Source organism: Anas platyrhynchos, chromosome 10 (genome assembly GCF_047663525.1).
Source record: "Anas platyrhynchos isolate ZD024472 breed Pekin duck chromosome 10, IASCAAS_PekinDuck_T2T, whole genome shotgun sequence".
Taxonomy (NCBI): Eukaryota; Metazoa; Chordata; class Aves; order Anseriformes; family Anatidae; genus Anas; species Anas platyrhynchos.
Genome location: NC_092596.1, coordinates 21560094 through 21575342, shown reverse-complemented (window position 1 = coordinate 21575342; position 15249 = coordinate 21560094). Strand labels below are relative to the sequence as shown.

Genomic DNA, 15249 nt, shown 5'->3' with positions numbered 1-15249 from the left:
AGAAAAAATACTCTCAAAGCATTTGTCGGATAAATTATACAAAAATCAAACAAACTAGACATGAACAGCTGATTTTCAATTAGGTTCAAAACCAAGTTAATACATATCAACTGCTGAATGGAGACATTCATATGCCACCAAGAAATAACTTCTTGCCTCTCTTTTATTGCCCGCAAAGTAAACTCTTTTTTTGTGTGTACGATATTGCAGGAGGGAAATCTGGGCTGAACATTCAGGTCAATTCATCAAATTTCTTTTTGTAAGTTATGTATGCTGTAAAAAGAGAAATGTAGCAAGCCTCTAAAGCACACAGGCCAACTGATTATTTACCACAGAGAACAAATGTGTAGCATTCAGTGGTAGCAGCAGTAGCTTTCTACTGTGTAAGAGGAGTATTTGATCAGAAAAAATGAACAGAAACACAGAGATAGAAGAATGAAGATAAAAACCTTTCCAAGTTCATTCTTGATTAACTGAAGCTGTTAAATAAATTGTCAAAACTAGGAGTACAGACAGGACAAGAGCCTTCTTGGTAACTAAATAATTACCAAAATTCTGCAGAATCTAGAAAAAAAAAATAGACATGCCAGTCTGGATGCCTAATGTATTTTTATTTGATATCTTTTGTGTGCAGTGTAACTTGAGAAAAAAAAAAGTGCATAAATAATATTTTAGCAACTAATCTGAAAGTACTTGCCTTCACTGTAACTGGAGGGTGAAGTTCTACCGTAACAGCTATATGGACAGGTGAATACACAGAAAGTGAACTGAATACACAAGGAATAAATAGGTATTTTTCAATTTAGAATATTCCACTGTTATGTCTTTTTTTTTTTTCTTTTTTTCTTTTTTAAAAAAGAGTGCAAAATATAATGGAATCAAATGTAATAACAACAATCTCCTGGAATTAACTGCTGGAAAAAAAAAAAAAAAAAAAAGACTACTGAGCTGAAATAACTTAGGATGCAATGGCCTTGGCAAAAGAGGTAAAAAGTATAGCAAGAAAACAAAGTTCTGAAAGTTAAATATTCACAGATGGATATCTAGAAGTCCATAAAATAATACAAACAAAAATACTTTGTAGAAACCCTTCCAAAACCAAAACCAAACCAACCAAAAAAATAAAATAAAATAATCAAACAGGTCAACATTCTCAGCACTTCCAAGTGTGGAGTGTGAAAATTTAGTCTGAGCATGTAGTCTTCATAATATGGGATAAGAACATCTGAAAAGGCAGAGTCCTGAGACCACGTACAAAAAATACCAGTAAGATAGCACAAGAATAATGCAAGGTATATTGATATTTTTCAAGGAGCTGCTAACAACTGCTTGAAAATAAGGAAAAGTGACAGAAAAATAAGAGATTGCATTTTTGTGATACTGTACTGTACATTTAATAACAAAAAACATAAATTGCCTAAGAACTCTATCTGAGGAACTCCTACATTCAAGTTAATTTAAGCTTTTCAATCCCACACAGAATTTCAGGAAAGGCCTGATTAAAGTCAGCTTAGGTTATTAAAGGTTAATTAATAACATATAGAAATTGTTCATATTAGAAGATAGATAACATCTTTGTTTAACTAATATGTTGGTTAAAAAGACTGAACTACAGAGATACATTGACAGAATTTTTTTCAACTTTTAAACATTGCAAGAATGAGAAATCTGTTAAAACAAGGTGACTTTTACTTTAAAGTGTAAATCAACACTTTTACTAGATATTTGAATCATCTCTACTTGTCACTGTTTCTATCAAATCCTCTGACCAACCTCCTCCTGGTTCTACTGAATAATTGTTTAGGCTAAGTAAACAGGGCTGAAGTTAGATCATGGATATTTGGTATTGGATCATGGATATTTTTAGCTCATTCTAGCTCACATTCTGCCAAATCTTGTATTTTCCAATTGGAACACAAATGTCCAGTTCTCAAGGAATTCATGCTTTCTAAATCAGTTTCTGGATGCTAGCTTAAAAATAATTTTGGTTCCTTAATTACACTTCCCAATTTCCCCCATTACAGGCTTTCACATTGAGTAATTTATGATAAAGATTCCTGCCCAGCCTTACAGCAGCAGGATAATCAAGTCCAGGGATGCAAAATTTGATTTATTTATTTTTATTTTTTTTTACCACTGAGGTTTAAAATAAATAACAAGTGGCAGAACACTTTTTTTTTTTTTTTCTAAGAGATGCAAATATTATATTGTGTTGTTTACTATATATTTTGGCAGTAAACAAACAGGTCACCTGTTCATTTCCTTCAGCCTTCTTTTGTTTGGCTTACTTGCAGGTTCAGCTATACAAGTACTGGAAAACTTTACCATCCCCATTCTGAAACTAATTCCTTACTTCTGTCTGATGTAAGAGTTGCTAGTAGGTAATAATCAAATACCTGTCCAGGTTCATATATTAGATGTCTAAAGTAGAAATCACGGAGTATTTTTACTGTTAAAATATGTAAAAGACATGATTACTGTCCTGAGAAGTTTGAAGTAAAATTCAGATAAACAAGGAATATAGGAACAAGACAGGTAAAACTACTTCTATATTGAGAGAGTCTGTAGATGATTTAGCAAGAGAATTAGGTCTTAAACAGGGACTAAATATAGATTATAAAAACTATTACTATTTAAATATGGTCTTTAACTGCTTCTACTTGACAAAGGTGCTATTTCTTTTAATTCATTTTTGTATCCCTGTGTACTCCCAAATATATTTTTCCTGCCTTAGAAAAATATCTCACAATAAGGAGACCTTTCCACAGATCCTGCAAAGTTAATTGAAGCAAGGTAAGTACTAAAGTTAATTGAAGCAAAGAAAGCTCAGTACCAAGGTGAAGTCATCTTCACTTAGGGTTCATATTTAGTGGGCAGTCAACCTAACAACACTGCTAAAGGGAATAAAATGTGGTGTGTCAGATTTAATGATACAGAAACTAGAGAGATAGTATTAAAATGCAGTGCAGATACATAGTTTGAGAGAGTTTATGAGCCTTAGGTTTTACTACTCACATTCGCCTATATGATTGGATGCTGTATATTATAATGCAATATTCAGATGTTCAGAGCAAGGTTGTAACACTGCTGTATAAACCTTGTAATGCAAAAGGATTTAGTCTCCACACAGTAAGTCTTCATACACATAGTTTTATGCTTTTAAAGACTTTATGAAACAACATTTCATAATGAATGAAACCTGAAGGAAAAAAAAACAACATCATGATTGCCTTTACAAACCGGTTTGGCTTTGTTCTTTTAATTCTTTACATTAATCTGAAAATCTATACCTGGTATAGTCAACTCATTCTGTAGCCCCTTCCTACATCACAACTTTGTTGTTCTTCTGTTCCTTCTTTTAATCACATAGTTTCTTCTTCCTTCACTACTGCTAGTATGGTACACGGTCATTTTTTGGAGATACTACAGATTAAGCTTTACTGATAAGTTTTATTTCTATAGATCCCTACCTTTTTTTTTTTTTTTTTCCCAAACCAAATCCCTGCACTTCTTTAGACTTAACATACTGCATTTAATTAAAGAATAATTAATGTGGACTGTTTTGAAATTGATGGCTTTTCGAAGTCTATTAAAAGCCCTTAATTTATTCTAGCATTAATATCTTTAAATATTTGATTAAATAGTAAAGAAAGAAATGTCTCATATAGTGAAATGATAGACCGCAGATTACTAAAAGAATGCCAAATTTCATCTTCATTATATTACAGTATATAGGACTGTGCATTTTCTCTGTAACGAGTTAATATATTTGCAGCTATATTTTTTTTTGTATGTTGTAGATGAGTAAACATCACGGAGGACAGATTCATGTAAGAAATGAATAAATACACTACGGTATAAAAACTGTATTAACCACATCAGATTAATGAGCAAAATCTGAATAACAAACCATGAAAAATACAAACTGGTGGAGATTGGATTTTTAACAGTTTTAACTGTTCCTGATAGAGGAAAAAATACACAAGTCCTAAAATATTAAGCACTCAAGTACATGGATAGTAATAGGAGTTGTGTGAGTACTGAGGCACTGTACAGACCCCAGTAATCTCTGCACATGATCATTACAGCAATGGAAACTACTTTTTGAGGTAACAACAACCTCACTCTTACCGAACAACTTTTACTTTGGATAATATACAGGTTTGATTTAATATAGAGGTTTGAAAAGTGGAAAATGAGAAATTATTCTTCTATTTCTGAAATCACCTATTTTTCTGACTTTTCTTCAGGTGAATGACTATTGTAATATAATATACAAAACCTCTGATTTTCCAGAAAGGAAAAAAAAAGTTTTAAGACATCTACACGACGGTCAATATTCATTCCCAGGCTTGCATTTAACCTTCGAAATAATTAAACATCTTCTTTAATTATTAATCTACTCTGTAAAATTATTGGAAGGTATGTCTGTCCTGTGATTATGAATTATTTACTATGAATTTAGATTCTCTGAATGTTTAACATTGTTACTAATCTACAGTTTCATAAATTTTCTTCATGATTGATCAGAACTCATGTGCAACTCCAATATCCTGATTTATGCTTCAGCTAAATCAAAAGTGAAAAAAACATGACCTAATTAATTAGTTGTTTTTCACAGATTATTAAAACATCAGTTTTCAAACTTCAGCGGAGAAACAGACCTGAGTAGCTGCTTACTAAAATCCAAATATGCAAGTGAGGCATTTTTCCTTCTTTTCATATATGCCCTACTTTTATGAAGATGCAGTAAACTTCAATATATTCAAAATACCCTCCCTTTACTTTCTACTCTCCTGTTTTGTCATCCATATATAAATCTCAGAGGAAAAATCAGTTGATGATCTGTATCTCCAAGCTAGCATTCAATTACTCTCTTCCCTCTAGATTACTTTTCAGAAGCTATGCACTGATAGGAGAACTCCTGCAGCGCATATCTGAAAAAGTCCTTCAAACACTGATCAAAACATACAGTTTACAGGTAGCTTCTCAGTCCCCCTAGTGTGATCCAAAACCATGATACAGGTGTATGCTTTTTACCCATAATGTCCATTCCTTACTATTATAGCACTTTTCTCCAGCTCTTAATATGATCAGTTTCAGTCCCTTCACAAGTAAAATGGTTTTACTTTATGGCAAAATATAGCATCCTGCTTTTAACTATTACTTTTCATGAGGAAGACTGACCTTATTAAAAAAATACTGAAGATTCTAAGGCTGCTGTAATGAAATAGCAGTAGTTACTCTGAAAGAATGGCAAAATTTATGTACTGAATTTCTGACATTTTTGTTTAGAAACCAGCTTCACTTGCCTGGTAGAGATATGTTTGAGACATCAAGGAACAGCAGGGAGAAACAAAGTAAATGACCCAGGCTAAACTGAGTACAAATAACATGAAGAAAATTGTATGAAAACATAGGAAACTACAGGGAAGGCTAATGCTGATTTAGCTATGTGTATGCTGTGCATATAGAATGTGGAATATGTATAGTAGGAAGTCACATCTACCTTCAGGATCCTGTGTGACTGATAACTCCTTAGCTCTCTGTCATGAAAGTCCGGTGATGTCCAAGCTTAGTTTGTGGCACTTTCAGACAGAAGCATTGCTGACCCAGCCTCCCCCACCAGCAGCATCTTCCTCAGATGGCATTCCCTGCAGGCAGTTCTGGAGGTACTGAATACAAATGCTGTGCTATGCCAGTGGGTGCAAGCCTAGAGCAAAGCTACAGCTACTTCAAAATACTGTCTAGCCTAAAAGTCACAGCAGGCAGGAGGCTAGGTTTTTCTCTCCATAGGTTCTTTTCTGACATTCACCAAAAGAAAAAGGAAACTGAAAAAAACAAATTGGCAGAAAGATGAAAGAATTATGGGTAATTAATTATGTATATAATACAGTCTAATGTTTTCTCATCATCTATAAGTTCTTAAAGCTAAATAATTATCATTTTATTTTTTCTCTTAAATTCTTATAGCAGTATGGTTTTGTCTCAAATCTGATGTGAGATCAGTTCTAAGGTGACTGGAGCCCAGCTCTGTTGCTGATGTTCTTCAGAATCCCCCTTGCTTAATAAAAGTTAAGTCCTTTGAGAAACTAAAGGGGGGATGCTGAGCCACTAACATATAGCAGGTTTATCTATCAGAAGAGAGGGAGACTTAAAAGAGCTCAAGATATTCAAATTACTCAGATTAGAGTGAAAACATTTGGTCTTCCACACTCTATGCTACATTTTTCTCCATTGTAATAAACTTAATAAGAGGGAGGACAAAGAATGACAGAATCTTGCATGTTTCATTATCAAACTCAATATTTTACCTTAGCTACTGGCAAGTTCATTTTATGAAGAACAAGTCCTGCAACTATTATTTTTTCCTTTATAATCACTGAGGAAATTAAGGACACAGCATACTTCTAGATTAATGTGATCTGTAGTAAACAACACTAAAATCCTTACAGATTGTGGTTTAAATAGTGCTTTTCCAAGTATTTGACATTCCAAAGAGAAAGATTGGATTACCTATGAGCATCAGGGTGCATAATCTCTGGCCAGTGCTGTTTAGTATTTCATCTACTTTGGGGCTGACTTCACCAGATGCAGACAGAAGTACTTCTTCTTTTAACAAGCATTCCCAGGGAGCATCTGTCAGAACAGAAAAACAAGTGGGTTATTCACTAAGATTTATAGTTAGTAGACATGTAATACCCAATAGGAAATAATTACTTATGCAGTACAACAGCTGAGCGTGGAATTTTAAAAGGGCCTGCATAATTGACCAATAGCAGTATCTGAAATAACACTGCTTAGGAAAAGATTAATTTAGTCTCATGCAACAGGGTACAATTCTGCCCTACAGGCATCAGAAAGGCCTGCTATCTTACATCCAGCATTGCAGATTGGACTTGGTAGTATTATGGGATATTTTTGTGTTTTCTCTGAAGCACATAATATTAGCCATTGCCAGAGGCAGAATATCAAACATTTATCTGCACCTATTTCCTTCATAATGAAGGACTAATTCAATTTTATAACAATAGGAGAGGCTAGCAATGAGTTGGAGATCAACTAGAGAACAGTGTACTGGAGGCTTCTGTGTGTTATTCTAACAAAAGCAGCAACCTGGCTTGGCCAGCTCCCTTAGTAGGATTAGAGTTTTGACATTTACCAGTGCAGTAGCCTTGGCAGACTTTGAATGATGCCTTCTATATTTATTTAAACATAAACTTCAAGTTCTGTGCTCCCTTTCAAAGGGCTAAGAAAGTAGACTTACTTAGTGACAGTGTCGGATATGAAAGTATTGTTTGCTATTTCCATAATACCCTTATGCTTTGAAACCACATTCTACTGTGATTTTTTTTTTATTTGAATCTCAACATATGACTAGTATAGATAAGCAAAGTTTGTTCCCTTATTTAGAGGTGATAACAGTGTCACACAACGCTGAAAGTTAAGCTACAAAATGCTTTGCCTCCAATTCTAATACAGGACTGCTGCAAGATTCCATTATCTGAAAATGATGAAACTTGACTAAGAGGACAAGTTTCAGCTACTGAAATAAATTAAGCTTCATCTAAGTCCCAGTGAATTTAAAAAATAAAATAAAATACACATTTGACACATTTTCTATTTGAAAATAGAAATGAAGTATTTAATGAATAAAAAATGTGAACTTGTATTAACAAAGAAAACCTTCTAGCTTGTATGTTAACTCTGGGAACAAGTTCATGCCTTCATCACCTATTACTCCAAGACTGTCACCTGACATTATTTTCATAAGAACCAAAAAATATAAAATCCTGTACTTGCAATGAAGCTGAACATGAAAGAGGAAGAAAGAAATCAGAATTTGTTTTAAGGACATATATTTAATATTTTATAAGTTTAGGTAACATCAAATGATACCAGAGTTGCAACTGTATTCTTGCATTTAAATTATATCATCACATCATTTAAAATTTCATTTGATATGACATTTTAAAACAAAAATAATTGTACTTGTGAATGCAGCAGAAATTTTGAAGTCATTTAAACTTTTGTCAAACCATGTAACTGTGCAGTTCTATATACATTTTAATAATAGTATTATTATTAAGAGTGGAAGACCTCTCAACCAATAAATTCTAATATTTAGGAGGGCACATTTTGAAGAATCTGTGCACTCTGCTTCAGAAGTATGCTCTCCAACAACATCACTTCTACTTTCAATTCATAGAATCAGAGTAGTCAAAGTTCAAAAGGACTTCTGAAAATTGTCTGGCCCAATCCCACTACTCAAACAAGGCAATTCAACAGTCCTTCCTGAAAGCCAAAGAGGAAAAAAAAAAAAAGTGAAAAAGCAGTCCTCACAATTTACTTAAAAAAGGAGGAAGAAAATATAATTTTAACATAAGTGTTGCTGGATTCTTTATCCGTTGTTGATCTCCATTGATCTCCAATTTCTTCAAATTTTTCTTACTAATTCACATGCATGTTTGCACTGTCCTGGACACTGCTATAGAGTGCAGTGCTTCCTTGGTGTTTTTATTAATTATGATCAAAATTCAATGTGTCATAAAGACATTCAAAACTTGACCCTCTAGTGCTTTATCTGAAGGTTGTTTTTTGTCCAGAATCCTTGGTTCTACTTACTGATATTCTACAAAGATGAGAACTGTGTCCAAATTTATATAAATAAAGAAAATGTAAGGAAGATCTCAGAAAGATTATTGTTAGGGATTTAAACAGAAATCCCATCCACATTGCTTAGGCATTCTTATGGAAAATTACTTGCTGCTTTACAGAACTTGAATAGTGACAGTCTCTGCAGTTGCTGCAGTGAGATTGGAAACCCTGAGATCCATTCTGCTTCTGCTGCTGCTCTTATTCTTTCTGTAAATATGTGATTTTAGGCTGTCATAATTCAACAAGTAAATGTTTCCAGCCAGAAGCAGCTAAGTAGCTGTAATACGCCCTGCACTTCAATATCCATAGGCAACAGAGTCAAGAGGATTTCCTTTTCCATTCTCTGTTGTTCCTCTCATTCCTCCACTGAGTCTGGCATACTCAAACAAAAAAACAAAAAAGCAGAGCAGCTGATTTACGCCTTATACAATTATGTTACAATGTTCCTGAGTATTTGTGGTAGTGCAAATTGTATGTCTTGTTGGTTCCTATAAGCATAGCAAAACTTTTGTGGCTTCATTGATTAGTAAAACATACTTCCACATTTATACAAAAGGATTTAAACATATTTATGTACCATAACAGGCAAACATAACTTCGCTCAGTCAGGAACCAAGAAAAGTCACCCTGGTTTTTTAAGTTTTACAAAAATGCTCTGGGATTTTTATTAATCTTCAATACTAAATGAAAAACAAACAAACAAACAAACAAAAAAAACCACCAACAAAAAACTACAAAACTCAGTTAACATATCCCCTTCTCCTGTATCATTCCATAAACATGTAGGACATGAGTACCTTTACAGAACACTATTTTTTCTCATCTATTGAGACTTGTATCAGAAATTTGTTAGTGTGAAAGATGAAATTTGAGAGCTTCTGCTGTAAATTCTGGGAATCCTATGATTACAGAAAAATATATATTGTGAAGATTCCCCCACCTTTTTTTTCTTTTCTTTCTTAAAACATCTAATATTTACTACTCTCAGTTTGCTGGATCAATAATCAGATATGAAAATATATGATCTTTAATGAATTTCAGGTATATCTGCCATTTGTTATGATATCAGGAATTGTGACTGAAAAGAAAAAAAAAGGTATTTTGTTTTGCCTTTTTTCAATGAAGGAAGAAGAGAAATCTGAATGGAAAGCACTGTACTTTTTTAATTGAACAGATAGCCCTTTGATAACATTAACAGATTGAACTGCTGATTGGTAATGAGACTCCTTGTTCTGTTATTGCCATCTACTTAGGAAAGGTAAATGTGTTTATTTATGTTTAGAGACTATGGACAAATTTCTTTCATGTTCATTCCAACCTACTTTAGCTGTGCTTTACTTTTTTTTTTTTACTTTTTTTCAGTTGTCTCATTATACAGAATACCTTTGGAGGAATACAATTTTTTCACAGGTCTTGCAACTAATCCAGCTTGTAAGTAAAGGCATCTGTTGATCCATTATAAAAGCTACTGCTGAAGCTAGCTCCCATGCATGTACATATATCCACTCTCACACACATTTTTCAAGGTATTGTTTCCTCAAAAAATGAACTAACATTCTAATATATGAACTAATAGAATATATTTTCAGTGTGGAAACTGCTGTATTTTGAGAAATGTATTTCTGAGAGGAATGAAATGTTTATTGACACTCTGTTTTTCAAGACATATGTTATACCTTGGGTCTAGAGCTCCATCTCAGAACAAACAAATGAAATTACCTGTGAAAATTTGGAATATTCAAAGTCTTTATGCTGTCAGTTCTGAAGCTCAATCCTGTTGATAAAATACTTGTGAATTCGATTAAAATAAAAAAGATAACATATTTCCAGCTACTTTTTGTCGAATCTTTCTTTTAGACCACCAGCAAAGACAGTTTTCTCCATGTCTTGAGAACTTAACCCACATACACTTTCAGAATGATGATGCACTACCTTAATAAGGCTGCTTCTTTTCCCAAGAATAATACTCCTACTGCAACAATTATTTTTCTGCCAGGACAAACAAAAATACAAACTCTGGTATTTTCTTGGATAAGAACCTCAACCCATTTCCTCTATCTTTTATAATTTATTTTGCATCCAAAAGCAAAATTCTATTATTAGCTTCACCTGCTCAATAAATTAGCTTTTTCACTGACACACTTTCCAGACAGACAGTAATCACAGATGTTCGAGTCTGAACATGATTGACTTTGGGGGACAGACGGTAGGCAGAAGCGTGGAAAAAAGGAGTTTTAGCCTATTTCTAAGAAGTTAGACAGTTTTACAATTTTTCCACTCACTTTCCTTTTCCCTGGATTCCACCAAGGAAAATTCTGTAGGCAGAAAACCTGCCTGCATTTGAAAGATTTCTCTGCATTATCCTTTTTATCAGCAATGTATTTCAATCCCTTCCACTCAGAAACTGCTGTTCAAAAAGTATTAACTTGTAACAGGATTTTATTCCTCTAGTTCATAGAATTCAAGTGATTACTTTACTTCTGACATAACCTTTGAGTATTTTTATTTCTATAAGCCATATAAAAAATGTCTTCCCTCATACAAAAGAAATAATTTTATTGCCATTTTTCTTTCATGTTCTAGCTTAGTTTTGAAAATCAGTTAAAAACTGAATTGAAAAACAGAAATGAATTATGATTAATAATTGAATGATGTGAATTTAGACCGAGGATACTTCTTAGGTTGTGTGAAATGAATAGAACAGGGATACAAAACAACAAATGTAGACACTGTACAGGAAACATCATCAGGATAAATAAATCAAGCTTGTGTCCTCAATATTATTCAATAGTTTTCCTATTTTTTAATAAAAGCTGATAAATAATTCACAATGGATTGTAGACTATCTTCTGCAGTTTTGTGTTTGTCATACTGACCACTGTGGAAAATTTTGATCCTCAGTATCTCCTTAGATTATTATTGCACATTACAAAAACTCATTTCCAGTTGAGCTAACACATCTGTAAAGATGCAGAGATATGTGCACACTTTCTGTTTGGTCAATACCTGATTCTATACACAGCTGTCACAGACAAGGTCTGGAAAAGAATGCATTGAGGAAAGTAACATAAAAATACTTATAGAAGCTATTTAAATTAATAAATACCATTGAAGTATTTAATTGCGTTTCTCAAAATTTTAGAACTACTTCACTGCATAAAAATAGAAAAATCTAAATTAACCATAAAGACTGCATGAAAAATTTACAATCATATCTAGGATGTGAAATCAAAGCAAAGAGCAAACATCTTTGGATAAACTAGGAAAATGTTATCACAAAAATAAAACATTAAAGGTAACTCAATCTGGAAGGCTATACTACCTCCTTATAATCTAAATGCCATAAAATTCCTTTACAGAAAACCAAGCTTCATTTGAAACAATACCATAAATGCTTGGGGACTTTTAGAAAGGGAGTTTTACCATTACAAGATCTCAGACTTCACACCCTCTCAAAAGAAGCAAATAGACAAGATCATAGTATTCCGTTTTCAATCTCTGAAAATGTGAAATGATCCCAGTTATATTTATTTACACCTTATCAAACTTTTATATTTAAATATCTAAAAATTAATACACAAATCCCATACCAGAAACCTCTACCTTATGAACACCCCTATAAACTACTGTACAAGTAACTCTCAGTAGTTGAGAATGATTTACCTTATTGCATGATCAAATATTCATATATATATGTAATATATATCAAATATTACTAGTGTGTATGTAGTACTATGTGATGTATTCTTATCTGAATTTTCAATGTCCAAAATTTTGATTTCAGAATAAACAATTTTATTTTACAATGCAGCGTTTGTTGTTTCATCTTTTGAAAATGTCATTTTTAAGCATCTGCATGCAAAAGATAACTGAAAAATTCTGCCAATGTCCACATGAGCGCCTTTCAGCACAGAACTATTTTTGTTGCTGAATATATGTTTTGTATCTTTGCACATTAATGGCTATTCTAAAAGTTATCTGGATTAAGTGCCATCAAAGTTAACAGCCTCTTTTTACAAGACTTTATCTTTTTCATTTTAAGATGTTATTAGAATAATAAAATTGGTGCCTGGTGGGCTGAAAGCAGACTGCCATTTAACATATTTAATGACCATCTGGAGCCTATTTTATTCAAAGTTTTATTTTGTATTTTCTCTTAAGCACTTCTTACTTTTTCAGAAAATCCTTGTTTTTCTTTTCCAGTTTGGAAGCATTACTAGCTACAAACACGAAGGCCTCCCCTCTACTTGTTTCCCTCTTTTTATCTCTTTGTCCCTCGTTTATTATTAAACTGCCACAACCATCGCAAGAAAACCAGTTTTTGCTCTTGCTGCAGAGAGCAGACCTGAGGGTTGTAGGATGAAGTATCCAGTTTTCCTCTGGGAGAATCACAAAACAAAAACAAAAATTAAAAAAAAAAAAGGGGGGGGGGGGGGGGGAGAGGGTAAGCAAGCAAACAGAAAAACAGCACCATTTGCTCCCTCCATGTTTCCTCCCTCCAGCTACCTGTAGTATACTTGTGGGGGTGTCCCTCAACCTTAGCCACACCTATAGAGAAACTGGCAATATTTGGCAAATCAAAGGAAAAGTAGAATTTACTGTGCTAATGGGGAATCCTGTTGTGCTGGTATGCTGCTGCTCCCCTGACAGCAGGTATCTCAGGACTCAGCAGCTCAATTCATGCTCTTTCGTGGCAGAGGTAGCTGCCAGAAATTTCAGGCTACCCACGCCAAGCATCACCTGTGTAGAGGAAGATCTCTTAATCTCTTAAAGAAAAATCTCTTAAAGACTTTTCTTAGTTCCATGCAGTGAGGTTTTGGCAGTGAGGAGGATGCAGGGGCAGCCTCTGTGAGGAGACTTTGGTGAACCTTCACTGGGCATACCCAGTTCCAGCCAGACCCACCACAGGGCCCAGTGGCAACACTGGTGACAGTGTTGGCACCCTTGTGCCTTGAAGAAAGGGTAAAACACTGCCCAGCAGTGGGGGAAAGCATGTGAGAAACAGCCCTGGGAATGGAATGGGATGGGCCAGAGAGGGAGGAGAGGAGGAGATGGTGCAGACCCCTGAGCAGGCAACCCCCACAGCTCATGCAAGGATGAGAAGTGTGGAGAACAAGGAGATCAGAGCACCACAAGGAGGCCTCCCTGCGCCGTTTGGGGTTGAGATATAGGAGCTGGTCCTGGGGGTGGGAAAAAACAATAGGGAGAGCAGCAGGAAGGCATTTTAGTTTTTGGCTTCATTTCTCACTATCCAAAATTATTTTACTTGGCAATAAATTAAATTAATTTTCCCCAGGAAAATGGTCTGTTTTTTCTGTTTTTGTTTGACGAAACAAGTCTGTTTCATCAGTGACAGAAATTGGTGATTTCCCTGTCTTTATCTCAATCCAGAAGCTTTTTCCTCTTATTTTCTCCACGTCCTGTAATGGGTAGAAGTGAGAGAGTAGCCCATCGGGTGCCTAGCTGCAGTCCAACACCAACCCACCACAGAATAGTACAAAAGAATTTAATATTCACACAGAAATTTACAAAAACTCATGCATTTTTCTCTTCTTTTATCAATGATCACACTACAACAGTCACTTCACTATCACCAAATTCTTCAACAAAACCTATAATTCAAATCCCTAAGCACTGATGACTGCCTTTATTTGTAATGATGTATCTGTTTACAACTTTTGTCTGAAGACGTCTAACCTGATTTTCCAGATGAACTTAACCAATATTTCATTTAATTTTGCTAAATATGCTTTTATTCTTATATGGACAGTTTGTCTAGAGAGGAAGAAAACCAAATTGCTAAATATGTGCATATACACTAGGGTAAGTACATTGGCTAACGTTGAATCATAAAAAGAATAGGATTCCTGAGGAATGTTAGATAGAAGTGAGATAATGTCTTTTTGTATTCCTTAAAAATCCATGTAAACATTTGGGGGATAAAACTCTTCTATGAGCCCTTCAGCTGCAGCTCAAGTGTACAGTAAACTTAAAATTAAAAAGTAAACTTAAGTAAACTTAAAATTAAAAACTACATATCTTGCAACACGTGTATTGGAACATATGTCCAATTTATATATACAAGTATATATAGGGTATACACATGTAAATATATATATATGTGTATATATATATATATAATATATATGTATACATATATGTATATATATATATGCATGTATATATACATATATACATACGTATATGTACTTAAAGTAAATATGCATATATAAATTGAATATATGTACATAGAAACATATATTCCAGTTTGCACAAAGTAATTACAATAAAAACAAATATAATGATGAACATTTTAACAGCTGCCTTTTCAGTTTAATTTGTAAGCCAGAGATGGAGAAGATGCTTGGCTAGCAAGGTGAAAGCAAAGACACAACTGACAAGACAACATGCAATCAAAACCCACCATTCCATAAAACAGCCTTGTTACAATCACAAGAGATGACTGTCAAAAATTTACAGGGTCATAACCGTTAATCATTTTATTTAGCTGATAAGCAGGCAGCTTGCTGAATTAATTATATATAACAGCACCCTTAAAATTCCTGTTATTGCATAAATGTTGACAACACT

General features: G+C 33.9%; 1 long non-coding RNA gene across 2 annotated transcripts in view; it reads right to left on the bottom strand.

Annotated features, from left to right (window-relative positions):
* LOC106014541 (uncharacterized) overlaps positions 1 to 15249 on the bottom strand; it is a 45003-nt gene that overhangs the window by 13111 nt on the left and 16643 nt on the right. For both annotated transcript variants that reach the window (XR_011811841.1, XR_001185921.5), the window contains exon 2: positions 6517 to 6639. This is a non-coding gene — a long non-coding RNA (uncharacterized lncRNA). The remainder of the gene's footprint in view (positions 1 to 6516; positions 6640 to 15249) is intronic.